Raw genomic sequence first — 8,520 nt, 5'->3', positions numbered from 1 at the left:
ATTGAAGTACATAGGCTTGCCAAGTGACCAAATCAAACAAAATTGTTAGAGTTCTTATCAGATTACTCTTAAAAAAACATGAACTGGGCCAGAGAGATAGAACAGGGATTAAGGGGCCTTCGGATAGTTCTATCTTTGGCATCACATGGTCCCCAGAATACTTTGAGGAGCAACTCCTCAGCAACTCCAGAGTCAGGCAGGAGCTCCAGAGCACTGCCATCTGGGTCCCTCAAAAAAATCCTGTACTATATTTACCTGAACGGGGAGATACCATAATCATGAAGATAGTTTTTTCAGGGCGAGGCCTATCCATTTCACTATGAATGTACTGAAGCCTACAATTTTCCTAAACTTGGAAAACTTGACTGCATAATTTGAGATAGGGGACTGCATTAACTCTCTCCGCTGGAAAAATAAATAAAGTACTGTACCAATGGCTAATCTCATCCATAACATTCCCTACACCCTTTCTAAAACAGGGCTTCGAAGTTAGTCTATTTACATTTTTCCATTTTAAAAATAATGCATTTTTTACATTTTAAAAATAATTTCTTTATTTAAGAAAAATAAAAATAATGTTAGGGGCCAGAGCAAGGACAGCACAGGAGGGTGTTTGCCTTGCAGGTGGCCAACCTAGGTTTAATCCCCAGCATCCCATATGCTCGATCCCCCTGAACATGCCAGGAGTAATTTTTGAGTAGAGAGCCAGGAGTAATCCCTGAGCACCACCAGTGTGGACCAAAAACCAATAATAAATAAATGAATTTTACTTTTTGGGGGAGGGGGCCACACCCAGTGACGCTCAGAGGTTACTCCTGGCTATGCGCCAGAAACCACACTTGGATTGGGGTACCATATGGGACGCCGGGGGATCGAACCGCTGTCCGTCCTAAGTTAGGGCATGTAAGGTAAAGGCCCTACCGCCTGCGCTACCACTCTGGCCCCAAATGTTACTCTTAAACAAATTTATAGTCACCATAAAATTACGAAGTCATTTATAATTGGGTTTCAGGTATATAATGTTTCAACACTAATCCCTTCACCTGTGTCCACTTTCCTGTTTCTACAAGAGGTGCTTTTTACACACACACTCTCTCATACATATATATCATATATAATATATGTATATATTATATGATATCTATATATCATATCTCATATCTATATATATATCTTTGGACTGTGGTTTACAGTTCTGTTGCTGATAGAGTTTCTTACATAGCACTTTACCACTTCCTTCTCCTGGTTGAAGACTTTCCTCCACTATAGGCATATTCTCCCCCACCCCAAGAGGCATGCTTCTTACTGAATACCAGTTCTCATATTCTAAGAGAAAAAATGCTCATTTATCTTTTTCTTTGCCTAAGTAATATGGGAGTATATGTTAATATGATTCAACCCTAATTTTTTAGTTTAATTTTGGGTTACAAAATCTCTGGTGATGCTCAGAGATTATTTTTGGTATACTGCTGGTGCTCATATAGATTGCCAGAGATTAAAGTTGGGTTAGCTATTTACAAGTCAAATACCCTACCAGCTGTACTATCTCTCCAGCCCTCCTGAAACCTCAGATTTAAGGTGACTCCTTCAAATATTGCAAAGCCCCCCACCTTTTCTCAGGAATCAAGAGTAAAATATTTTAAGATTCACACGGATTATTATTTTTAGTATTTTTCTGTTTGGATCAAAAAACCCAAAAATCTTTGGGGTATTCTTCCCTTTTTTTCTTTCTTTCTTTCTTTCTTTTTTTTTTTTTTTGGTATTTGGGTCACACCTGGCAGTGCTCAGGGGCTACTCCTGGCTCTACGCTCAGAAATCACTCCTGGAAGGCTCGGGGGACCATATGGGATACCGGGATTCGAACCACCGTCCTTCTGCATGCAAGGCAAACACCTTGCTATCTCTCCAGCCCCCTGTTCTTCCTTTTTTTTTTTAAATGAGAACCTCAAAAAAAAAATAGAAGCAATCTCATGTCAGAAATTCTAGAAAACTACATTATCATAATCTTCTGGGTAGAGAATCAGAGCACGAACTGTTGTACTTAGTTAGAGTCACAAAGTAATTCTGGGCCAGACAAGCCTCTCAAATCCATCATTCCATCTTATTTTTCAATTATGTGCCCCACACTTTCCTCCACCAACTCACTCCCCACCAGTCTCATTGACTAGAATAAAGAGCCAGTTAGTATTCATAGGTTTTATTCAAACGCATAAATATGTAAGCTCATGAAAGAATGAAATGATCACACATAAGCTATAAATTACTTCTTGTTCCTGTTTACAAATAATGTTTTAATTACTCTATACTTCTTGGCTCTAGGGGGAAAAGGACTTAAAATCACTTTCCCTCCAACCAAATTCAGAAAGAAATATGTTTTACTAACCATGGTGTTTTCAGAGAGGGAGTAACCTCAATGTGACATTGCTACTACGGCTGAAGGGAAAAAAATAAGGTAAGCTGCAAAGAAAGGACTTTAAACTTTTATTACAGAAGAGGGCTTTAGGTGGGGGAAGTTCTCTCCATCCTAAATACGCCTTCCCTTGCTGCTATAAATACATCCCTGTCGTTCCTTCTCTGCCCCCATATGGCAGTGACCTTGTAGGATAGATGAGGTGGGGAGAAAAGCCTGTTTCTCAGAAATGAGAATTTGACTGTATGCAGTAAAAAATATTTCCTTTTGATTTTCTAGGAATTGGGAAATGTTATTACCACCGACTTAAAAAAAAAAAGGAAAAATAAACTCCTTGTTTATTGCATGCTAATTACTTTGTTCTCTCTTTTTTGTTTTGTTTTGTTTTGGGGCCACACACCAGACAGTGCTCAGGGGTTATGGCTCTGTGCTCAGAAATCTCTCCTGGCAGGCTTGGGGAAGCATAAGGGATGCCGGGCTCGAATCCGGGTCAGCCGTGTATTATTAATTATTATGACTCTATAAGCATCGAAGATCTTGGCTAAGGTCCCATAGTTAGTGGCTTTTAAGAGCAAAGATTTCAGCCCTTCACTTGCTTTGCCCTGTGGTGCTTGGCTCTCTCCTCCAGAGGGCGCCTCTGCAGCGGGGGAAGGAAGAATGCTGTTTCAAGATGGTCTTCCAGGCACTTCCCAGATCCTAAAACGTCCTAGGTCACTTTGCAATTCAGAAAGCCAATGTTAAAAATGGATTGATCTGATTAAGGAGTTAAGTATTGGGCCATGAGCTTACTGGTTGCATGGAGATCAGTGTTAGAGGACTGAGAATACAAGAGCCATAGGTCTGTACATGGAAAAGTAGGCAAAGACTAGAAAAAGGCTCTTTAGATTGGACGTGGGGATAGAAAAAACAGGACCAATAATGGCCATAACAGAGTGCTCAAGGTTCTACGTTGGCCAAAGGAAAGGCCACGAGTCTCAACATAAGAGGAAGAGGGTCCTAAACTTGTCTCATTTGGGGAAAGCAGTATGGACAAGTCTGGAAGGCAAGTTGTAAGTAAAATCCAAGAAAGACTGGGGACATAGGAAAAGAGACAGTATCACTGAGGTGCATGTAATGACCCAATGGGCAATCCAATTAGACACAGATTTATATGCTACTTTACTTGCTTTAGCTAGTTTTACTTTCAGCATGTTTTGACCCATATTCCTAGAAGGATCTATCATTGATCTCAGACACCTCAGAGATCTGTGCTAGTGCACAGGTATAGAAAGGATAATAAATAAACAAACAAACAAACAAACAAACACTAGTCTGCCATCTTGGTTATAATTGCTAGTTCTTGGATCAGTACACTAGACAGGACAAATGCTGGTCTATAGGTGCAGAAAGATTGAAGGACTCTGCGCAAGAGTATCATTCCAATTTAGCTACAGAAGCTTGGATCAGCAGACTGAAAAGAGCTGAGCAACAACCAATCAGGAATGACCTGAGAAACAGTGATTTGGTGAGAAGCCACATGCTTGAACCGACAGGGTCTCCCATAGGAGAGACAGGAGGGATCATCTTGTAGTTCTACCTAGGAGAGGATTAAGTGAAACAGAGTGAAGAACTTCTCAGAAAAATAAGCAAGGCTACCGTATTTTCCGGCGTATAAGACGACTTTTGAAACAAAAAAAGTCAACGGAATATCGGGGGTCGTCTTATACGCCGAATATATCCCGAAAAATGTTTCAATATGCCGCTAAACGAAAACTGTCTGAATATTGCCACAAAACGAATTTTCCAACTTGATCCTGCACCGATCACTGCCAGGCTGCTCGGATGCCTCTCTAACTGAGCCAATCCAAGCAGGCTTTTTATGAATGCAAATTAGACAATGTTCTGGACCCTAATCTACACTGTCAAAAGCCTGGTCAGATTGGCCAGAGTCAGAGAGGAAGTCTATGACAGTATAACCTTTGAACCTTTGCTTGTTGTGATTGGCTCACTGTGGTACATATAGTTGCAGCACAGGAACGTTCTTTCTGATACAGTGAATATAGGCCTAAACCTATGTTTTAACTGCAAAATTAGGGCCGGCAAATACGGTAACCCCAGAGAAACCAAGACTGAGAACTTCTTCTAGGGTTTCCAGTGTGGAAGGCTCTTTTCTACCACCATTTGATCTCCCTGAGGTTCCTCACAATAAAAAACAATAACCAACCCTCTTTCGAGGAGATTTACCTTCTTCCCCAAAATTTTGATCCAGACACTGAATCAGGCAATGATGCTCTCAAGAATAAGAAGATTAAGAGTGTCATTGTATTCGTGAGCAGTGGAAGAGTCCTTGCTAACAAGATCATTGTAAAATCACCCCAGCCCCCACGCACTGTACCTCCAAGCCCAGGTCAATGACTATAAAGCAGGGTGGTGCATGAAATAATCCAGACAGGGCTGAGGATGAAACACATATAGTCTGGCATTCTTCTACCTCGTATCTCTTCCAAGCTGCCTGCCAGAACTGAGTACAGAGGCCACTCCTGGGTGGGGCTGTAAGGATAAATAGCTCAGGCGATTCTGAGCCAGTCCCACCCAGATTTATAAGTAGGACCATCTCTGTGTTTGCGTAAATCCAAGTTGTAAGCAAACATACAAAAAAAACTAGGAATGATCTTTGTTTTGGGTAAAATAAGGTACAATCTAATAGATCATTGTTTATTTTGGCCATATTGCTTTGGTGTTGCTTCCTGCATTACACAGGGGACCATGTGGTGTTAAGAACTGAACAAGGGGGGCCCGGAGAGATAGCACAGCGGCGTTTGCCTTGCAAGCAGCCGATCCAGGACCAAAGGTGGTTGGTTCGAATCCCGGTGTCCCATATGGTCCCCCGTGCCTGCCAGGAGCTATTTCTGAGCAGACAGCCAGGAGTAACCCTGAGTACCGCCGGGTGTGACCCAAAAACCAAAAAAAAAAAACAAAAAAACAAAAAAACTGAACAAGGGTCTCTCAATGTAACGCATATGTTCAGTCCTTGGAGGTCTCTGTCTGAACGCAACAGGATTTTTTGATGTGCCATTTTATTAAGGTATCAGTATTTATAATTTTTAACTATATATTTCATACATACCTCATTTCAATACCAGAGCTATAACCACAGTACCTATTTACCTCCATCAGTGTCCTCAGAATTTTTCCTAGCTACCCTCCCTCCCCTCCTCCGCTGCCATAAGCTCAGTTCCATAGACAAAATCTTCAAGTCTAAAGACTTTGTCTATTTGTTGTTTCTTTATTGTGTTTCTTAATATTCCAAATTTGAGAGGAATATTTTTATATGTGGTAGTACTTGACCACATATAGATGAGTATAACTTAAACCCCTAACATTCCACAAAACTGTAATCAATGATAAGCTGATAGAATGTATTTTTATATCTTTTTTTACATAAAAGATGGAGTAATCAGGTTGAGAAAGTAGCCTTGTTAGCAGTGTCAGAACTCGGGGGTCTGGTCATCTCCAAAGAAGTTTGGCTTATTCTGAGATAGCAGCCATAGAAAGTACCTTCTTCAAAAACATAGGAAAAGAAACAAATCTTTGTTTTATTACCTACACAGGGATCCTTGAATGTTATGTAAGGATTACATTGTATAATTCTCATAATCCTATTATTTACTTAGAGAAGAATATGAGCACCAAGAGGGCAATTAAACTCTTTGATGTCATAAATCCTGCAACACAGTTGGAAATAAAATATCAGGACCACTTTCTTTTCGTGCATCCTGTCTTTTAGGAAGTCAAATTCAAAGATTATATGAGATCCCCATTCTTTTGGGCAGACTGATGGTTAAGTAACTGTCAGTTAGAATGGGGGTTTGGTCATAGTATTCAGTAGCAGTGTTTTTTATGTGATTAATTACATTTAAGTAAAGCAGACTGCTCACCATAGGTGGATGGGTGGATTTTATCTAATCAGTAGAAGGCCTAAGTAGAACAAGGATGGAAGAAATTCTGCCTTTGGGCTTGAACTTGCAATATTGATTCTTCTTTGATTTGGCTCATCCTGCAGATTTTAAACTTGAACTTGTCGGCCACAATAATCACAAATCAATTTCTTTTGTTTGGTTGGTTTTATTTTTAGGGCTACCCTTGGTGATACTCAAGGGTTAATTCTGATTTTGCACTCAGGAATCACTGTTGGCAGTTCTCAGAGGACCAAATGAGATGTCAGGGACCGAATGTGGGCAAGCAGAGTGCAAGGTAAATTCCCTACTATCCCGCCAGCCCCATAAGTCAATTTTTTAAATCACTTGCTATTTATCTCCTCTCTCTCTTTGTCTCTCTCTCCACCTCTCTCAGTCTCTATCTTTGTCTATTTCTGTCTCTTTTTCTCCCTCTACCTTTCCCTCATTCTTCCTCTATATGAATCAACAATCTACTGGTTTTATGTGGCTGGAGAACCTTAACTATAACAGACAATAATGAATGACTATTAGTAGAGTCTCCTTTTAGTTCAGAGGAATTAGGGCCATTACTTCTAACATGTCTGACTCATAGAGAATATCCACAACCCACAAAATAGGATGTTACAAAATCTCTTTTCTCTTGATATTAAATCTCATTAGATTTCATTTTCCAGAGTGACTTCTTTGACCTTGTCTTCAGATTTCAGCTTAGATCATGTTTTTAACAGAGGGAATATATAATTTCAACAAGAAATTTTTTGTCATGCTTTAATACCAGCAATAATAAGTACTGATCCTGCACCTATATTCAGGGGCACAATCACAAATCTCCATAACCTCTATCCACATGGAAATGTCATTGGTACCTACAAGTACCAGGGAGACTATGCTAATTTATAAACTTTTACTGTTTGGAGATGGCAAATTGAATCACAAATCAAGCAAAAATGTACTTCAACACACTCCAAGTATGCTAGCTTTGGGCCAGAGGGATTACACTGCAGGTAAGATGCTTGCCCTGCATGTGACTGATCCCTGTTCTATCCCCAGACACCTTCAGAAGTGATTCCTGAGCATGGAGCCAGAAGTAGCCACTGAGCACTGTGGTAGTATGGCCCAAACAATCCTCTCTGTCCCAAATAACAAATATAAAATCAGAATATACAAAATTTGGGGCCAGAGCAATAGTACAATTGGTAGGGAGTTTGCCTCACATGTGGCCGACCAGGATCACTCCTCAATATCCCATATGGTCTCCTGAGCATCACCAGGAGTAATCACTGAGTACCACTGGGAATGGCCTCCTAAAACATATATACAAAAATTTTGCAAAGATGTGGACAGTGTGAGCCAAAGGGGAAATCAGCTAATTCATTCAATTATACATAATTTGATTTAACCCCCTCCCTCCACTTTAGGCAACCTGTAACTATTTTAGAAGGAAAATATAGAGTAAATGGATGGCAGTGATGCATATTATATGGCAAACTTTGTTCCGTATGATAATGCTATGGTTTGGACTTCAAGAATGCCCTAATTTATACAATACAATTAGGGTCAGAGCAATAGCATAGTGGGTAGAACATATGATCACCCCAGGCTTGATCCCCAGCAACTTTTATGGCTTCCCCAAGACATTCCATGACCACAAAGCTACTACAACAATAACTACTACTACTACTACTATTACTACTACTACTACTATTACTACTACTACTACTACAACACAGTAATGGAGTAATCCCTAAGTACCACTGGATGTGACCCTAAAAAGCAAAATATTTATAGATATAGATATAGATAACTAGTATTGATAACAAAACTATAGTTAGCCTCATCTATTCCAAAGTATAAAGGCATACTTATAACTAATATATTGGTTAAAAGTAGATACAACAGAAATTATGATTATTAGTCTTTGTACAATAATGAAAAGGCTTGTACAATAATGAAAAGCCTCCTAGCCAAAACTTTCAGTGATAGTCAAATAGAACTGGAATAAATCCCTAGGCTTCTATTATATCTTTTACTAAAAAACCAGAATGCAATTAAGTAACATTGAGTTCAATTCAGAAAGATTGAAGTAGTAAGAGGATGAACTAAAAAAAAAAATCAAATCATAAATTACTAAAAAATAAAAAACACAAAATAGGGGCTGGAGAGATAGCATGG

The 8,520-nt window shown here is 39.5% G+C and overlaps 1 non-coding gene across 1 annotated transcript; it reads left to right on the top strand.

The window, feature by feature from the left end:
• Positions 1–247: 247 nt before the first annotated feature.
• On the top strand, positions 248–408 carry LOC126026493 (U1 spliceosomal RNA). Its single transcript, XR_007501740.1, has one exon. It is a non-coding gene; the product is annotated as a U1 spliceosomal RNA (small nuclear RNA).
• The last annotated feature ends 8,112 nt before the right edge of the window (positions 409–8,520 follow it).

The sequence above is a fragment of the Suncus etruscus genome, chromosome 13 (genome assembly GCF_024139225.1).
Source record: "Suncus etruscus isolate mSunEtr1 chromosome 13, mSunEtr1.pri.cur, whole genome shotgun sequence".
Taxonomy (NCBI): Eukaryota; Metazoa; Chordata; class Mammalia; order Eulipotyphla; family Soricidae; genus Suncus; species Suncus etruscus.
The sequence above is the reverse complement of the archived record's forward strand: the minus strand, read 5'-3'. Positions and strand labels throughout refer to the sequence as shown.